At 42.0% G+C, this 18,453-nt stretch overlaps 16 non-coding genes across 16 annotated transcripts; all 16 read left to right on the forward strand.

Annotated features, from left to right (window-relative positions):
- Nucleotides 1–404: 404 nt before the first annotated feature.
- On the forward strand, nucleotides 405–523 carry LOC113759106. Its single transcript, XR_003466984.1, has one exon. It is a non-coding gene; the product is annotated as a 5S ribosomal RNA (ribosomal RNA).
- Nucleotides 524–939: 416 nt separating this feature from the next.
- On the forward strand, nucleotides 940–1,058 carry LOC113759115. The gene has a single exon (XR_003466992.1). It is a non-coding gene; the product is annotated as a 5S ribosomal RNA (ribosomal RNA).
- Nucleotides 1,059–1,474: 416 nt separating this feature from the next.
- LOC113759103 lies at nucleotides 1,475–1,593 on the forward strand. The gene has a single exon (XR_003466981.1). It is a non-coding gene; the product is annotated as a 5S ribosomal RNA (ribosomal RNA).
- Nucleotides 1,594–2,007: 414 nt separating this feature from the next.
- LOC113759107 lies at nucleotides 2,008–2,126 on the forward strand. The gene has a single exon (XR_003466985.1). It is a non-coding gene; the product is annotated as a 5S ribosomal RNA (ribosomal RNA).
- A 416-nt stretch (nucleotides 2,127–2,542) lies between these two features.
- LOC113759116 lies at nucleotides 2,543–2,661 on the forward strand. The gene has a single exon (XR_003466993.1). It is a non-coding gene; the product is annotated as a 5S ribosomal RNA (ribosomal RNA).
- Nucleotides 2,662–3,076: 415 nt separating this feature from the next.
- LOC113759111 lies at nucleotides 3,077–3,195 on the forward strand. The gene has a single exon (XR_003466988.1). It is a non-coding gene; the product is annotated as a 5S ribosomal RNA (ribosomal RNA).
- A 415-nt stretch (nucleotides 3,196–3,610) lies between these two features.
- On the forward strand, nucleotides 3,611–3,731 carry LOC113759121. The gene has a single exon (XR_003466998.1). It is a non-coding gene; the product is annotated as a 5S ribosomal RNA (ribosomal RNA).
- A 415-nt stretch (nucleotides 3,732–4,146) lies between these two features.
- On the forward strand, nucleotides 4,147–4,265 carry LOC113759108. The gene has a single exon (XR_003466986.1). It is a non-coding gene; the product is annotated as a 5S ribosomal RNA (ribosomal RNA).
- Nucleotides 4,266–4,681: 416 nt separating this feature from the next.
- Nucleotides 4,682–4,800, forward strand: LOC113759117. The gene has a single exon (XR_003466994.1). It is a non-coding gene; the product is annotated as a 5S ribosomal RNA (ribosomal RNA).
- A 415-nt stretch (nucleotides 4,801–5,215) lies between these two features.
- Nucleotides 5,216–5,334, forward strand: LOC113759122. Its single transcript, XR_003466999.1, has one exon. It is a non-coding gene; the product is annotated as a 5S ribosomal RNA (ribosomal RNA).
- Nucleotides 5,335–5,750: 416 nt separating this feature from the next.
- LOC113759104 lies at nucleotides 5,751–5,869 on the forward strand. The gene has a single exon (XR_003466982.1). It is a non-coding gene; the product is annotated as a 5S ribosomal RNA (ribosomal RNA).
- Nucleotides 5,870–6,284: 415 nt separating this feature from the next.
- Nucleotides 6,285–6,403, forward strand: LOC113759124. Its single transcript, XR_003467001.1, has one exon. It is a non-coding gene; the product is annotated as a 5S ribosomal RNA (ribosomal RNA).
- Nucleotides 6,404–6,819: 416 nt separating this feature from the next.
- On the forward strand, nucleotides 6,820–6,938 carry LOC113759118. The gene has a single exon (XR_003466995.1). It is a non-coding gene; the product is annotated as a 5S ribosomal RNA (ribosomal RNA).
- Nucleotides 6,939–7,354: 416 nt separating this feature from the next.
- Nucleotides 7,355–7,473, forward strand: LOC113759125. The gene has a single exon (XR_003467002.1). It is a non-coding gene; the product is annotated as a 5S ribosomal RNA (ribosomal RNA).
- Nucleotides 7,474–7,889: 416 nt separating this feature from the next.
- Nucleotides 7,890–8,010, forward strand: LOC113759123. The gene has a single exon (XR_003467000.1). It is a non-coding gene; the product is annotated as a 5S ribosomal RNA (ribosomal RNA).
- Nucleotides 8,011–8,424: 414 nt separating this feature from the next.
- LOC113759109 lies at nucleotides 8,425–8,543 on the forward strand. The gene has a single exon (XR_003466987.1). It is a non-coding gene; the product is annotated as a 5S ribosomal RNA (ribosomal RNA).
- Nucleotides 8,544–18,453: the final 9,910 nt, after the last annotated feature.

Here is an 18,453-nt window from a genome sequence, read left to right on the forward strand (position 1 = left end):
TTTCGAAATCCAAATTTCCTATTCGTTGTTTATCCTGTGGTAATTTAGCTCCGTTGAAACGATTGCTTTATATTTTGCTTCTTGTCGAAGGATGTAGGCGGATCTGAAGGCGCGAGACAAATCAGGAACGGTACGGCTCGATCAAAGACCGGATCGTCGCTCAAATTTGTCGGCGCAAATGTATCACCGCAAGCGTGAAGGATTGATTTCATGATAATTTAGAGTTGCGGGATGATGGAAAAAAACAGGGGCAAATCAATAACAAAAAAAAATATAAAGTAAATAAATAAAAGGATAAGAGGAAAATGCTTCAATTAACGCTTAAAATGAATTCCGGTCTAGAAAAGACGCACTGCTTTCGCAGGACGGGGTAGTTTAAAAGAATAAAGCGAAAGGAACATGGCGGGTGCGATCATTCCAGCCCTAATGCACCGGATCCCATCAGAACTCCGAAGTTAAGCGTGCTTGGGCGAGAGTAGTACTAGAATGGGTGACCACCTGGGAAGTTCTCGTGTTGCACCCCTATTTTTTTTGTTTCGAAATCCAAATTTCCTATTCGTTCTTTATCCTGTAGTAATTTAGCTCCGTCGGAAAGATTGCTTTATATTTTGCTTCTTGTCGAAGCATGAAGGCGAGCCTGAAGGCGCGAGACAAATCAGGAACGGTACGGTTCGATCAAACCCCGGATCGTCGCCCAAAGTTGTCGGCGCAAATATATCACCGCAAACGTGATGGACTGATTTCATGACAATTTAGACTTGCGCGATGAGGGAAAAAAACAGGGTGCAAATCAATAACAAAAAAAAATATGAAAGCAAATAAATAAAAGGATATGAGGAAAATGCTTGAATTGACGCTTAAAATGAATTTCGGTCTAGAAAAGCCACAATGCTTCGCAGGACGGGGTAGTTTAAAAGAATAAAGCGAAAGGAATATGGCGGGAGCGATCATACCAGCACTAATGCACCGGATCCCATCAGAACTCCGAAATTAAGCGTGGTTGGGCGAGAGTAGTACTAGGATTGGTGACCCCCTGGGAAGTCCTCGTGTTGCACCCCTCTCTTTTTTGTTTCGAAATCCAAATTTCCTATTCGTTCTTTATCCTGTAGTAATTTAGCTCCGTCGGAATGATTGCTTCATATTTTGCTTCTTGTCGAAGCATGAAGGCGGATCTGAAGGCGCGAGACAAATCAGGAACGGTACGGATCGATCAAAGCCCGGATCGTCGCTCAAATTTGTCGGCGCAAATGTATCAGCGCAAGCATGATGGATTGATTTCATGGCAATTTAGAGTTGCGCGATGAGGGAAAAAAATAGGGTGCAAATCAATAGCAAAAAAAAATATGAAAGCAAATAAAAAAAAGGGTAAGAGGAAAATACTTGAATTGACGCTTAAAAGGAATGCCGGTTTAGAAAAACCACACTGCTTCGCAGGACGGGATGGTTTAAAAGAATAAAGCGAAAGGAACATGGCGGGTGCGATCATACCAGCACTAATGCACCGGATCCCATCAGAACTCCGAAGTTAAGCATGCTTGGGCGAGAGTAGTACTAGGATGGGTGACCCCCTGGGAAGTCCTCGTGTTGCACCCCTCTCTTTTTTCTTTCGAAATCCAAATTTCCTATTCGTTGTTTATCCTGTAGTAATTTAGCTCCGTTGAAACGATTGCTTTATATTTTGCTTCTTGTCGAAGGATGTAGGCGGATCTGAAGGCGCGAGACAAATCAGGAACGGTACGGCTCGATCAAAGACCGGATCGTCGCTCTAATTTGTCGGCGCAAATGTATCACCGCAAGCGTGAAGGATTGATTTCATGATAATTTAGAGTTGCGGGATGATGGAAAAAAACAGGGTGCAAATCAATAACAAAAAAAAATATAAAGTAAATAAATAAAAGGATAAGAGGAAAATGCTTCAATTAACGCTTAAAATGAATTCCGGTCTAGAAAAGCGCACTGCTTCGCAGGACGGGGTAGTTTAAAAGAATAAAGCGAAAGGAACATGGCGGGTGCGATCATTCCAGCCCTAATGCACCGGATCCCATCAGAACTCCGAAGTTAAGCGTGCTTGGGCGAGAGTAGTACTAGAATGGGTGACCACCTGGGAAGTTCTCGTGTTGCACCCCTATTTTTTTTGTTTCGAAATCCAAATTTCCTATTCGTTCTTTATCCTGTAGTAATTTAGCTCCGTCGGAAAGATTGCTTTATATTTTGCTTCTTGTCGAAGCATGAAGGCGAGCCTGAAGGCGCGAGACAAATCAGGAACGGTACGGTTCGATCAAACCCCGGATCGTCGCCCAAAGTTGTCGGCGCAAATATATCACCGCAAACGTGATGGATTGATTTCATGACAATTTAGACTTGCGCGATGAGGGAAAAAAACAGGGTGCAAATCAATAACAAAAAAAAATATGAAAACAAATAAATAAAAGGATATGAGGAAAATGCTTGAATTGACGCTTAAAATGAATTTCGGTCTAGAAAAGCCACAATGCTTCGCAGGACGGGGTAGTTTAAAAGAATAAAGCGAAAGGAATATGGCGGGAGCGATCATACCAGCACTAATGCACCGGATCCCATCAGAACTCCGAAATTAAGCGTGGTTGGGCGAGAGTAGTACTAGGATTGGTGACCCCCTGGGAAGTCCTCGTGTTGCACCCCTCTCTTTTTTGTTTCGAAATCCAAATTTCCTATTCGTTCTTTATCCTGTAGTAATTTAGCTCCGTCGGAACGATTGCTTAATATTTTGCTTCTTGTCGAAGCGTGAAGGAGGATCTGAAGGCGCGAGACAAATCAGGAACGGTACGGCTCGATCAAAGCCCGGATCGTCGCTCAAATTTGTCGGCGCAAATGTATCACCGCAAGCGTGAAGGATTGATTTTATGATAATTTAGAGTTGCGGGATGATGGAAAAAAACAGGGTGCAAATCAATAACAAAAAAAAATATAAAGTAAATAAATAAAAGGATAAGAGGAAAATGCTTCAATTGACGCTTAAAATGAATTCCGGTCTAGAAAAGCCACACTGCTTCGCAGGACGGGGTAGTTTAAAAGAATAAAGCGAAAGGAACATGGCGGGTGCGATCATACCAGCACTAATGCACCGGATCCCATCAGAACTCCGAAGTTAAGCGTGCTTGGGCGAGAGTAGTACTAGAATGGGTGACCCCCTGGGAAGTTCTCGTGTTGCACCCCTCTTTTTTTTGTTTCGAAATCCAAATTTCGTATTCGTTCTTTATCCTGTAGTAATTTAGCTCCGTCGGAACGATTGCTTCATATTTTGCTTCTTGTCGACGCATGAAGGCGGATCTGAAGGCGCGAGACAAATCAGGAACGGTACGGCTCGATCAAAACCCGGATCGTCGCTCAAATTTGTCGGCGCAAATGTATCAGCGCAAGCGTGATGGATTGATTTCATGGCAATTTAGAGTTGCGCGATGAGGGAAAAAAATAGGGTGCAAATCAATAACAAAAAAAAATATGAAAGCAAAAAAAAAAAGGGTAAGAGGAAAATACTTGAATTGACGCTTAAAAGGAATTCCGGTCTAGAAAAACCACACTGCTTCGCAGGACGGGATGGTTTAAAAGAATAAAGCGAAAGGAACATGGCGGGTGCGATCATACCAGCACTAATGGAACGAAAATCCCATCAGAACTCCGAAGTTAAGCATGCTTGGGCGAGAGTAGTACTAGGATGGGTGACCCCCTGGGAAGTCCTCGTCTTGCACCCCTCTCTTTTTTCTTTCGAAATCCAAATTTCCTATTCGTTGTTTATCCTGTGGTAATTTAGCTCCGTTGAAACGATTGCTTTATATTTTGCTTCTTGTCGAAGGATGTAGGCGGATCTGAAGGCGCGAGACAAATCAGGAACGGTACGGCTCGATCAAAGACCGGATCGTCGCTCAAATTTGTCGGCGCAAATGTATCACCGCAAGCGTGAAGGATTGATTTCATGATAATTTAGAGTTGCGGGATGATGGAAAAAAACAGGGTGCAAATCAATAACAAAAAAAAATATAAAGTAAATAAATAAAAGGATAAGAGGAAAATGCTTCAATTAACGCTTAAAATGAATTCCGGTCTAGAAAAGACGCACTGCTTCGCAGGACGGGGTAGTTTAAAAGAATAAAGCGAAAGGAACATGGCGGGTGCGATCATTCCAGCCCTAATGCACCGGATCCCATCAGAACTCCGAAGTTAAGCGTGCTTGGGCGAGAGTAGTACTAGAATGGGTGACCACCTGGGAAGTTCTCGTGTTGCACCCCTATTTTTTTTGTTTCGAAATCCAAATTTCCTATTCGTTCTTTATCCTGTAGTAATTTAGCTCCGTCGGAAAGATTGCTTTATATTTTGCTTCTTGTCGAAGCATGAAGGCGAGCCTGAAGGCGCGAGACAAATCAGGAACGGTACGGTTCGATCAAACCCCGGATCGTCGCCCAAAGTTGTCGGCGCAAATATATCACCGCAAGCGTGATGGATTGATTTCATGACAATTTAGACTTGCGCGATGAGGGAAAAAAACAGGGTGCAAATCAATAACAAAAAAAAATATGAAAGCAAATAAATAAAAGGATAAGAGAAAAATGCTTGAATTGACGCTTAAAATGAATTTCGGTCTAAAAAAGCCACACTGCTTCGCAGGACGGGGTAGTTTAAAAGAATAAAGCGAAAGGAATATGGCGGGAGCGATCATACCAGCACTAATGCACCGGATCCCATCAGAACTCCGAAATTAAGCGTGGTTGGGCGAGAGTAGTACTAGGATTGGTGACCCCCTGGGAAGTCCTCGTGTTGCACCCCTCTCTTTTTTGTTTCGAAATCCAAATTTCCTATTCGTTCTTTATCCTGTAGTAATTTAGCTCCGTCGGAACGATTGCTTAATATTTTGCTTCTTGTCGAAGCGTGAAGGAGGATCTGAAGGCGCGAGACAAATCAGGAACGGTACGGCTCGATCAAAGCCCGGATCGTCGCTCAAATTTGTCGGCGCAAATGTATCACCGCAAGCGTGAAAGATTGATTTTATGATAATTTAGAGTTGCAGGATGATGGAAAAAAACAGGGTGCAAATCAATAACAAAAAAAAATATAAAGTAAATAAATAAAAGGATAAGAGGAAAATGCTTCAATTGACGCTTAAAATGAATTCCGGTCTAGAAAAGCCACACTGCTTCGCAGGACGGGGTAGTTTAAAAGAATAAAGCGAAAGGAACATGGCGGGTGCGATCATACCAGCACTAATGCACCGGATCCCATCAGAACTCCGAAGTTAAGCGTGCTTGGGCGAGAGTAGTACTAGAATGGGTGACCCCCTGGGAAGTTCTCGTGTTGCACCCCTCTTTTTTTTGTTTCGAAATCCAAATTTCGTATTCGTTCTTTATCCTGTAGTAATTTAGCTCCGTCGGAACGATTGCTTCATATTTTGCTTCTTGTCGACGAATGAAGGCGGATCTGAAGGCGCGAGACAAATCAGGAACGGTACGGCTCGATCAAAACCCGGATCGTCGCTCAAATTTGTCGGCGCAAATGTATCAGCGCAAGCGTGATGGATTGATTTCATGGCAATTTAGAGTTGCGCGATGAGGGAAAAAAACAGGGTGCAAATCAATAACAAAAAAAAATATGAAAGCAAATAAAAAAAAGGGTAAGAGGAAAATACTTGAATTGACGCTTAAAAGGAATTCCGGTCTAGAAAAACCACACTGCTTCGCAGGACGGGATGGTTTAAAAGAATAAAGCGAAAGGAACATGGCGGGTGCGATCATACCAGCACTAATGCACCGGATCCCATCAGAACTCCGAAGTTAAGCATGCTTGGGCGAGAGTAGTACTAGGATGGGTGACCCCCTGGGAAGTCCTCGTGTTGCACCCCTCTCTTTTTTCTTTCGAAATCCAAATTTCCTATTCGTTCTTTATCCTGTAGTAATTTAGCTCCGTCGGAAACGATTGCTTTATATTTTGCTTCTTGTCGAAGGATGAAGGCGGATCTGAAGGCGCGAGACAAATCAGGAACGGTACGGCTCGATCAAAGCCCGGATCGTCGCTCAAATTTGTCGGCGCAAATGTATCACGCAAGCGTGAAGGATTGATTTCATGATAATTTAGAGTTGCGGGATGATGGAAAAAAACAGGGTGCAAATCAATAACAAAAAAAAATATAAAGTAAATAAATAAAAGGATAAGAGGAAAATGCTTCAATTGACGCTTAAAATGAATTCCGGTCTAGAAAAGCCACACTGCTTCGCAGGACGGGGTAGTTTAAAAGAATAAAACGAAAGGAACATGGCGGGTGCGATCATACCAGCACTAATGCACCGGATCCCATCAGAACTCCGAAGTTAAGCGTGCTTGGGCGAGAGTAGTACTAGAATGGGTGACCCCCTGGGAAGTTCTCGTGTTGCACCCCTCTTTTTTTTGTTTCGAAATCCAAATTTCGTATTCGTTCTTTATCCTGTAGTAATTTAGCTCCGTCGGAATGATTGCTTCATATTTTGCTTCTTGTCGAAGCATGAAGGCGGATCTGAAGGCGCGAGACAAATCAGGAACGGTACGGATCGATCAAAGCCCGGATCGTCGCTCAAATTTGTCGGCGCAAATGTATCAGCGCAAGCATGATGGATTGATTTCATGGCAATTTAGAGTTGCGCGATGAGGGAAAAAAACAGGGTGCAAATCAATAGCAAAAAAAAATATGAAAGCAAATAAATAAAAGAATAAGAGAAAAATGCTTGAATTGACGCTTAAAATGAATTTCGGTCGAAAAAAGCCACACTGCTTCGCAGGACGGGGTAGTTTAAAAGAATAAAGCGAAAGGAATATGGCGGGAGCGATCATACCAGCACTAATGCACCGGATCCCATCAGAACTCCGAAATTAAGCGTGGTTGGGCGAGAGTAGTACTAGGATTGGTGACCCCCTGGGAAGTCCTCGTGTTGCACCCCTCTCTTTTTTGTTTCGAAATCCAAATTTCCTATTCGTTTCTTTATCCTGTAGTAATTTAGCTCCGTCGGAACGATTGCTTAATATTTTGCTTCTTGTCGAAGCGTGAAGGAGGATCTGAAGGCGCGAGACAAATCAGGAACGGTACGGCTCGATCAAAGCCCGGATCGTCGCTCAAATTTGTCGGCGCAAATGTATCACCGCAAGCGTGAAGGATTGATTTTATGATAATTTAGAGTTGCGGGATGATGGAAAAAAACAGGGTGCAAATCAATAACAAAAAAAAATATAAAGTAAATAAATAAAAGGATAAGAGGAAAATGCTTCAATTGACGCTTAAAATGAATTCCGGTCTAGAAAAGCCACACTGCTTCGCAGGACGGGGTAGTTTAAAAGAATAAAGCGAAAGGAACATGGCGGGTGCGATCATACCAGCACTAATGCACCGGATCCCATCAGAACTCCGAAGTTAAGCGTGCTTGGGCGAGAGTAGTACTAGAATGGGTGACCCCCTGGGAAGTTCTCGTGTTGCACCCCTCTTTTTTTTGTTTCGAAATCCAAATTTCGTATTCGTTCTTTATCCTGTAGTAATTTAGCTCCGTCGGAACGATTGCTTCATATTTTGCTTCTTGTCGACGAATGAAGGCGGATCTGAAGGCGCGAGACAAATCAGGAACGGTACGGCTCGATCAAAACCCGGATCGTCGCTCAAATTTGTCGGCGCAAATGTATCAGCGCAAGCGTGATGGATTGATTTCATGGCAATTTAGAGTTGCGCGATGAGGGAAAAAAACAGGGTGCAAATCAATAACAAAAAAAAATATGAAAGCAAATAAAAAAAAGGGTAAGAGGAAAATACTTGAATTGACGCTTAAAAGGAATTCCGGTCTAGAAAAACCACACTGCTTCGCAGGACGGGATGGTTTAAAAGAATAAAGCGAAAGGAACATGGCGGGTGCGATCATACCAGCACTAATGGAACGAAAATCCCATCAGAACTCCGAAGTTAAGCATGCTTGGGCGAGAGTAGTACTAGGATGGGTGACCCCCTGGGAAGTCCTCGTCTTGCACCCCTCTCTTTTTTCTTTCGAAATCCAAATTTCCTATTCGTTGTTTATCCTGTGGTAATTTAGCTCCGTTGAAACGATTGCTTTATATTTTGCTTCTTGTCGAAGGATGTAGGCGGATCTGAAGGCGCGAGACAAATCAGGAACGGTACGGCTCGATCAAAGACCGGATCGTCGCTCAAATTTGTCGGCGCAAATGTATCACCGCAAGCGTGAAGGATTGATTTCATGATAATTTAGAGTTGCGGGATGATGGAAAAAAACAGGGTGCAAATCAATAACAAAAAAAAATATAAAGTAAATAAATAAAAGGATAAGAGGAAAATGCTTCAATTAACGCTTAAAATGAATTCCGGTCTAGAAAAGACGCACTGCTTCGCAGGACGGGGTAGTTTAAAAGAATAAAGGAAAGGAACATGGCGGGTGCGATCATTCCAGCCCTAATGCACCGGATCCCATCAGAACTCCGAAGTTAAGCGTGCTTGGGCGAGAGTAGTACTAGAATGGGTGACCACCTGGGAAGTTCTCGTGTTGCACCTGTGAGGACTCGCAAAAACTATTATTTTATGCCTAATTTATGGCTTAATAAATTATTTAATTGGATTTTATTTCCAAGGAATATTTTCTAGTCTTATTAGACCTAAATACATGGTAATATAACTTCGTTATATTTTTAAAATGATTCGTTTCGAAAATTAATTTCCTAGAGCGCGTTTCGTAAAAATAGTGAATAGTACTTGGAGATTTTATCCGCGTAGTAGCACAATAAGCTTGGAATATTAGAGACTTGTACTATGGTACTAAAATAGGTAATCTTAAGTATAAATATTCAAGTGATAGTTAGTAGTGCAATCGTTATAAGAATTTTTCGAAAGTTCGCGTTATAGCGGTAAAATTGACGGTACGCGTTTTCACACGCGCGACTTCATTTGAGGGACTTTAGACCTTTATTCCGGGACAATTAAGAGTGGATAATATTTATATTAACATGAGTGCATTAGAGGTTTAGTACACTAGTGAACCAAACGCTCGAGAAATCGAGTCCAAACGCACCCTAAATTACACTATTTCAAGTTGACTTTGAGGTGCATTTTACACCACACAAAGAATCTTCCTTTGGAAGCCAATTGCATCAGCACACTCTCTCTCTCTTTACCTCACTTGGCCGAACAACAAAGAGGAGAAGAACTCTCCATTTGTTCTTCATTTTTCATCTTCAATCCATGCACCAAAATCCACCCAAATCACACCAAACTTGGAGATCTCTTAGCAAACCACTTGGAGACTACATTTAGCTAACAAAAGGCTGCATCTCACGGTTTCTTTGGAGCTTCAAGAGGGCCGAAATTTTCTGGTCTTGCACACCCAAGGAAGAGGTAATGATCAACCCACAAATTCTTGTCTTTTGGAGGTTATATAGCAAGATCAAACTCATGCATGCACTTAGTTACTTGTTTATGGTGTAAAAATGTGATTGTGGGCTCTTGGTATTCCCACACTTGAGTTGTTGTTGCTGATGTGATGATTAATGGTGATTATATTGTTGGTTTAGTGATTATAATGATGCATTAGTGATGGGTAATTAGTAGAAACTTCATTGGGTGTAAGAGGCTAGAACTTCCGATTTTGCCCCTGCTATGTTCGGCCATTTCCAGGCCAAATCTTAATGGTTTAATGGCTTGAATTGGATGTTTATAGGATGTATTAGATGTGTGAAAAATTTCATTGGAAAATATTGAGGTTTAATGGAGCAAATGAATTTTTTTTCCGAAACCAGCAAATCTGGAAATCTGTCCCGTAATGCACTGTCCAGCGTTGGTATTTTGGCTATAACTCTGTCCTCGGATGTCGAAATCATGTGCCGTCGGTGGCGTTTGAAACTAGACATTCCTAGCTTTAATTTGGTATAAAATGCACGTTCTGATTCTCTGTGAGCAAGCCGAACCAAATGTTTTAAGTTCGCTGTCCTGTTGCTCTGCTCCTCTGGAATGAAGTGTACAGGCAGCAACTTGATGCCCGAATTTGAACCAGATGGGTGCCGAATTTGGGAATGACTTCTTCTGTGATATTTTAGTACTATGAATGTATTTTCCAACGGCGTAAGCCATGCTCAATTTCGAGCTATATTGACTGAGTTGTGACTGAAACAAGTGGACTGCTCTGTTTTGGAAAACCCTAACGTTTGGACTGGTTTGGAACCAAATCTTGTAGTGAACTTGTTAGTTGATGTTTTTGATATTAAACATTTACCAAAGATATTATGGGTGTATCTTAGACCCTCATTTTACAAATGAACCATGGTTGGATAACCTTCTTGGTTGAACGATTGGAAATTTGGGAAATGAAAGTCAAAGGCAGAATGCCTTAGGAATTTTCTTGAACTTCGGTTGGCTCATTAACTACCTTGTCGAAGGTATTTTTCCCCGAAATTCGATAGAGAGATACTTTCCATATAGTATTGAAACACTGCCAATTTTGGTGCCAATTCAAGTTCGTTTCGGTACCTAATTAAAATTCTAAAGTTGGGGGTTCAAATCTGGAAATTCTTCTCCAGTCTTGAATTTGCTCAACTTCGGGCTACCGTATCTCGGTGCTCGAAACTCCGATTCTTGATCCGTTTGTTTTGTCATACACTTCACTTGCAACACTAATTGAGCTGAAAATTTCAGAGGCCGGTTTGCAACGTACGAATCGTGCCGAATTTTCAAAGTTGGCCAAAAACCAACTTCATTCTGCCATGAAAACCGACCCTGCGCCTTCACGCTCATTTTTGACCACTTTTCACTTCGATTCATGGAAAAGTGTCTTCTAGGAACTTATAGTACTCTCTAAGAGGTTTCCAACGGTATAAAGTTTTCCAATTCTCGACTTATACCGAGCGAGTTACGATTTTTCAAAGATTTATCATAAAACTGGAAAATTTTCCAATTCCAAGAAAATAGAGTTTTTCAAAAAACTCTTTATTCTTTTTATATTCTTAAACGTTTTGCTTACGATTTTCATGATAAAAACTCAAATAATATTATACCTAATAAACGGCAAGTTGAACCTCGATTTACGTGTAATTGAGGTTCCTTTTTGCAAAATAATTCTTAGATTGTACTAGTGTACAATCTTTCTTGATAAGTGGGTTAATTGTGTGATTATCCACTATTAATTTGCCAGGCGCACAAGGAGACCTTCAAGAGGATCTCACCGTGGACACTTGAACTTCCGGAAAATAATTCTTGTTGAATTGCTCGGTGAGTGTCAAGTGTGTGAATTTTGATACTTGTTTAATTGTGGTATTTGTTGAAAGTTTTAAAAATAAGGGCGGGTGTGTACTTTATCGCACTCGTTCTAATTTCAAATGAATGAATGGAATGTCTTGAATGAATGAATGAAATGCAATGTTATGTCATGAATGCTTGTGTCGTTGGAGTGAACCTCCTCGACTTTCAAAAATATGGGGGACGCCCAAACTCATAGGCCGACCTTGAACTCGAGCCGGCAATGGGCTTGGTCGGGAACTTGGGCGAGCCATGAGATTATAAGCTCGACCTAATAAGAGGTCTTGCTTGGCATACTTGTAGAGTATCGCCCAATAATAGACTTGTGGGCCCTTGAGGTGTACGGTGGACGGAGGAAAGTAAGTGGTGATCTACGGAAATGGAAATACCGACCCGGTTGACAGGAGGGTCAATGCGGGAAGGTATACGAATGACAACGGCAGATCGAGTGGAACTTAGCTCCTGAGAGCTACTATATCCTTGAATTGTTTCTGATTACTTTTCTTGTTTGAATAATTGATTGTTAAAAAGACATGGTTTTATTTATTAAATTTGGGTTTGTTATTTGACTAAGTGCTTGCATGTGTGTTCTTGGCCTCACGAGCGTTAGCTCACCCTATAGTTTTGTTTTCCTTAACAGGACCGACTCTTGGAGAAACCATCCGTTGAATTTTGTTAAGACTCCTGTTATATATTTTGACTAGGCCCTGGTTTGGGTTGTACTTTTGGAAATTGTAAACTTGAAAAGTTTGGGCCCTGATGTGTATTTTGAATTTAAGTCGTTTCATGATTACCCGATGTACTAGTTATAAATTAAGTGACTTATTAAGCTTGAACGCTTCCGCATTATTGTGTTCATGTTTCTCTCATCGAAGTGATTAGTTTGATTTTAAATTGAATGGATTTGCTTGAGTCCTGGCGTGAGCTGGGCAGGCGTCCGCGGATACCCTTTGGTCCGCCTTAGGGAGATGTGGGGCGTCACAGTTGGTATCAGAGCACTAGGTTAGAGGTCTATATGGGAGACATATTGGATACTCTACCTTTAAGACTCGATATAGGATGACTTAATCCTACCCTAAGTGATACTTGAGGCGAGCTAGCAACTAAGTTAGTCCTACCTCAAGTGACGATTGGGATGAACCAACGATTAAGTTAGGCATGCATTGCAGGATATTGGAATTAGGTAGTGATTTAAGTTTCTAACCCGAAAGGTATTATTATTGTTATTATTTTGCAGGAATGGCTGATGGAAACGGAGCCCCGGCAGCTAATGGGAATGGCCATGCGAATGGTCATTACGTGCCCCTTAGGACTATCTACTATCGACCTATAGCAGGAGAAGCTCGTGTACGCTACTCACCGCATGATAGATACCCTCGATGTGCGTGTAGGTTGACTTTCGCCTACCCGGACTATGTGGTGCTTGCTTTGGACGACGAGCGTCGTCAGTTGGTGGATGCCAACCTTGGTTTACAGGCTGAGGTAGATGAGCTTAGGCAGATGGTTGGCGCTCAGGGTGAGCGAATTGCTGAGCTTGAGGAGGTGCTAGAGGGTGAGGTAGCCACGTCTGCAGTGGTTAACCAGGAGCTTCGGGATACTAGGGCTCGACTCACTAGGTTAGCACGAGATGTCCGTACTCGGGCTTTCGAGATGCTGGTTGATGCTACTAGTCTGGTTGAGGACGCTACTGCAGTGATTCCTGAGGATGAGGAGGAGGATCCGGAGGAGGATCCCGAGGAGGAGGTTCCTCCTGGTAGCCCTGCTATGGACTAGGATCTTGGTCGTTGACCTCTTTTGACTTTTGACTGGTACAGTTAGGACTAGTTAGGGTGACGCGAGTGCCGAGGCCATTGTATTTTGCATGCTTGTGTGGCCTATTTTTGGGCACTTGTTCTTACTTTAGTCTTCTGTGACTAAAAGTATATTTTTGAGCACCTGTGTGCTATATTTTGTGAATTGTCCCTAACTTGCTAATTGTACAAACTTGACATGCTTATGAATGTAAATTATTGTTAATTTCAATGCTTTCTTGGTTAGTTCTAAATTCGATAAAATTCTTGTTTTCTGCTTAAATTAATTTATTTCTTGCACTAGGCACGTCTAGACTAATGGAAGGATTAAGAAGTGGTCGAGGCCGTGGGCGAGCGTCTAGACAGGCCCAACCTCAGGGGGATGACCAGGGTTCGGCAACTGGACCGACCCAGGGACAGGAAAACGTTGAGGGTAACCAAGTGGCTACTGCCATCAATAGGATGACTGATATCCTAGAACGTTTAGCGGAGAGACAGGGTCCTGGACCATTTAACCAACCTGGGGGCCAGGATAGGGGAGAGGATAGAGCCCTGGAAAGATTCCTAAAGTTTAACCCGCCTAAGTTTATGGGTGAACCTGACCCCGAAGTAGCGGAGAATTGGTTAGAAAGGATGACCAACATATTCGCCGCTCTAGACTATACTGAGGATAGGCGCGTGAACTTTGCTGCCTTTCAATTTGAGGGAGTAGCCCGTGCTTGGTGGGATCTGATAAAAGGAAAATGGGAAAGAGCTCAAACCCCTTGGACCTGGGAAAATTTCACAAGGGAGTTTAATGAAAAGTTTCTTCCGCCCTTGATCCAAGAGAAAAGGGAGGACGAATTTATTAAGTTGAAACAAGGAACCCTTACTGTCGCAGAATATGAAGGGAAGTTCACTAAGCTTTCCAAATATGCTCCTGAGCTAGTAACCGATGAACGGAGAAGGATTAGAAGGTTCATACAGGGACTTAATGTGGAACTTCAGGAGGGCCTGGCTGCAGCCCAAATCTCTACTTTTACTGAGGCTTTAGAGAAAGCGCAAAGGGTTGAGAATGCAAGGTCTCAAGTGAGGGATTTCCACAATAGGAAAAGGAATTTCCCTAGTCGCACTACTGGGCAGACCAGTAAGTTTATACACCCTTCTAAAAAGGGAAGAGGGGAAGGGGGAACGAGAACTGCTGGAGCTTCTAGGGGAGCTCTATCTAGGGGAGGTCGTAGCGGGACGACTCAAGCTAGGGGAGCACCATCTGTTGGATCGACTGTGACCCCTCAAGTTACTTGTGGGTATTGTGGTAAACCCAACCACTCTGAGAATGACTGCTGGAGAAAGTTGGGAAAATGCTTACTGTGTGGGAGCATTGAGCATCAGATTGCAAGTTGTCCGAAATCGTCAAAGACAGGGGGAAGCCTGCAGAGACCTGAAAAATCAACCTCTAAGCAGACCAGTGCCGGAGGGAGTCGACCAAAAGTACCGGCTAGGGTCTACGCATTGGACTATCCACAAGCTCCAGAGGCGACCGAAGTGGTCGAAGGTACCATTCCAATCTTTCACCGCCTAGCTAGGGTTTTAATTGATCCGGGTGCAACGCACTCTTTTGTAAACCCTGATTTCATGAGTGGAATAGACTTGAAGCCAATTAAGTTACCATATGACTTGGAGGTTAAAACACCCACTGGGGACAAAAGTCTAATTGCTAATATGGTGTATAAGAATAGTGAAATTTGCGTGAGGGAAAGAAAATTGCTGGCCGATTTGATAGGCTTAGCGATTAAAGGATATGATGTGATCCTAGGGATGGATTGGTTAGCCCGTTATAATGCTCAACTAAATTGTAGGACGAAAATTGTAGAATTGTGTATTCCAGGGGAAGCAACCTTGAAATTGGATGTGAGGGGTAAGTTAGCCTCGTCTGCACTTATTTCGGGAATCCGGGCTAGAAAGTTGTTAAGTAAAGGAGCTCAAGGGTATTTAGCTTTTCTTATTAATACTCCTAGCGATAAGGTGAATCTGGAGGACACACCGGTAGTAAAAGAATTTTCTGACGTTTTTCCTGAAGAATTGGAGTCTCTACCCCCGGAACGGGAAATAGCTTTTAAAATTGATTTAACCCCGGGAACAGCACCTATATCAAGGACACCATACAGGATGGCTCCAGCTGAGTTGAAGGAGTTGAAGTTACAATTACAGGATTTGTTGGAACGAGGTTTTATACGAGAGAGTGATTCTCCGTGGGGAGCCCCAGTTTTGTTTGTAAAGAAGAAAGATGGGAGTTTGAGGTTATGTATAGATTATCGAGGTTTAAATGATGTTACGATTAAGAATAAATACCCACTACCCCACATCGATGAACTGTTTGATCAATTGCAAGGGGCGGTGGTGTTTTCAAAGTTGGATCTAAGGCAAGGTTACTATCAATTGAGGATTTTGGAGAAGGACATACCTAAGACTGCTTTCAACTCGAGGTATGGGCACTTCGAGTTTGCAGTGATGCCTTTTGGGTTAACCAATGCACCTGCCGCTTTTATGGATTTAATGCATAGGGTTTTTAAGCCTTACTTGGATCAATTTGTGGTGATTTTCATTGATGACATTTTGGTGTATTCTAAGAATGTGAAAGATCATGAGAAACATTTGAGAATTGTTTTACAAATCTTGAGGGAACATCAGTTATATGCTAAGTTTAGCAAGTGTGAATTCTGGCTGAAGGAAGTGACTTTCCTAGGGCATATAATTTCTAAGGATGGGATTAAAGTGGATCCAGCTAAAGTGGAAGCTGTTTCGAAATTGAAACGACCGGAAAACCCAACGGAAGTTCGGAGTTTTATAGGATTGGCGGGGTATTACCGGAGATTCATCCAGGATTTTTCGAAAATCGCTGGACCTATGACTGAGTTGACCAAGAAAAATAGAAAGTTTATTTGGAATTCTAAGTGTGAAGGAAGTTTTCAGGAGTTGAAAAGACGGTTGACAAGAGCGCCTGTTCTAGCTCTACCAAATGGACATGATAGTTTTGTGGTTTACACCGATGCATCTAAGGAAGGTTTGGGATGTGTTTTGATGCAAAATGATAAAGTGATAGCTTATGCCTCCAGAAAGTTGAAACCGCATGAAGGAAATTATCCGACCCATGATTTGGAGTTAGCGGCTGTGGTCTTTGCTTTGAAGAAATGGAGACACTATTTATACGGAGTGACATTCGAGGTTTTTACAGATCACAAAAGCCTTAAGTACTTATTTTCTCAGAAGGAACTGAATTTGAGGCAACGTAGATGGATGGAATTTCTGGAAGATTATGACTGCATTATTAAGTACCATCCTGGGAAGGCCAATGTAGTGGCCGATGCTTTGAGCCGTCAGGTACAGATGGCTGGATTGATGGTTAAGGAATTTCGATTGTTGGAGGAAGTTAGCTATTGGAATCCTCGATTGGAACCAAGGAAAGTACTTTTGGGGAATATTGTGATAACCTCCACTTTATTGGGACGTATTAAGGAATCTCAGGAAAAGGACCCTGAAATGCAAAAGTTGGTGGAGAAAGTCAAGATGGGAGACCAGACCGATTTCACTTTGGGATCAGATGGAATATTGAGATTTCGAAATCGGGTGGTTATGCCAAAGGATGAAGGACTTAGAAAAGAAGTTTTGGAAGAGGCACACCGATCAAAGTTTACAGTACATCCAGGAGGGAACAAAATGTACCAAGACTTGAAAGGTCTATATTGGTGGAAAAATATGAAGAAGGAAATTGCCCAATTTGTCCAGACATGCTTGGTTTGTCAACAGGTTAAAGCCGAACATCAGAAACCATCTGGGCTTTTGCAACCTCTAGAAATACCTGAGTGGAAATGGGAAAATATTACCATGGATTTTGTATCAGGCTTACCAAGGACACAGAAAGGCCATGATGCCATTTGGGTAATAGTAGATAGATTGACTAAATCGGCTCATTTTCTGCCAATTAATATGAAATATCCATTGGAGAAGTTGGCCAAATTGTACTTGGATGAGATTATCAGACTACATGGTATACCTGTGAGTATTGTGTCAGATAGGGATCCAAGATTTGTTTCGAGGTTTTGGCAAAAGATGCAAGAAGTGTTGGGGACTAAGTTGAACTTTAGTACCACCTATCATCCCCAGACTGATGGACAATCTGAAAGAACAATTCAAACTCTTGAGGACATGTTGAGGACTTGTGTACTGGACTTTGGAGAGAATTGGAGTAAGTTTTTGACTTTAGTGGAATTTGCCTATAACAATAGTTTCCACTCTTCTATTCAAATGGCTCCATACGAAGCACTTTATGGTCGGAAGTGTAGATCCCCAATTTGTTGGGATGAAGTAGGTGAACGGAAAATCTTAGACACGACTACTGTATCTTGGATTGAGGAGGCTAATGAGAAGGTGAAATTGGTACGGCAAAGAATTCAAACCGCTCAGAGTAGACAAAAGAGTTATGCCGACAATCGGAGGAAGGATTTGGAGTTCACTGTTGGAGATATGGTATTTCTCAAGATTATGCCTTTAAAAGCAAGTTTGATGTCCGGAAAAGGGAAGAAACTACAACCAAGGTTTGTAGGGCCTTATAAGATTATTCAGCGAGTTGGGAATGTAGCCTATAAGCTGGAATTACCACCGAGTTTATCTCGTATTCATAACGTGTTTCATGTGTCCATGCTTAAGAAGTATCATCCAGACCCCTCTCATGTTTTACAACCGGAGAATATTGAGATTGATGAAACCCTAACCTATGAGGAGAGACCGGTAAACTTCTGGATCGAAAGGTGAAGGAATTGAGGAACAAGCAGATACCACTAGTGAAAGTTCTATGGAAGAACCATGGAGTCGAGGAAGCAACATGGGAAGTTGAAGAGACAATCAAGGAGAAGTATCCAGACTTATTCATCGACCAAGGTAAATTTCGAGGACGAAATTTTCTTAAGGGGGAGAGGATGTGAGGACTCGCAAAAACTATTATTTTATGCCTAATTTATGGCTTAATAAATTATTTAATTGGATTTTATTTCCAAGGAATATTTTCTAGTCTTATTAGACCTAAATACATGGTAATATAACTTCGTTATATTTTTAAAATGATTCGTTTCGAAAATTAATTTCCTAGAGCGCGTTTCGTAAAAATAGTGAATAGTACTTGGAGATTTTATCCGCGTAGTAGCACAATAAGCTTGGAATATTAGAGACTTGTACTATGGTACTAAAATAGGTAATCTTAAGTATAAATATTCAAGTGATAGTTAGTAGTGCAATCGTTATAAGAATTTTTCGAAAGTTTCGCGTTATAGCGGTAAAATTGACGGTACGCGTTTTCACACGCGCGACTTCATTTGAGGGACTTTAGACCTTTATTCCGGGACAATTAAGAGTGAA

This window comes from Coffea eugenioides, unplaced genomic scaffold (genome assembly GCF_003713205.1).
Source record: "Coffea eugenioides isolate CCC68of unplaced genomic scaffold, Ceug_1.0 ScVebR1_917;HRSCAF=1677, whole genome shotgun sequence".
Lineage (NCBI taxonomy): Eukaryota > Viridiplantae > Streptophyta > Magnoliopsida > Gentianales > Rubiaceae > Coffea > Coffea eugenioides.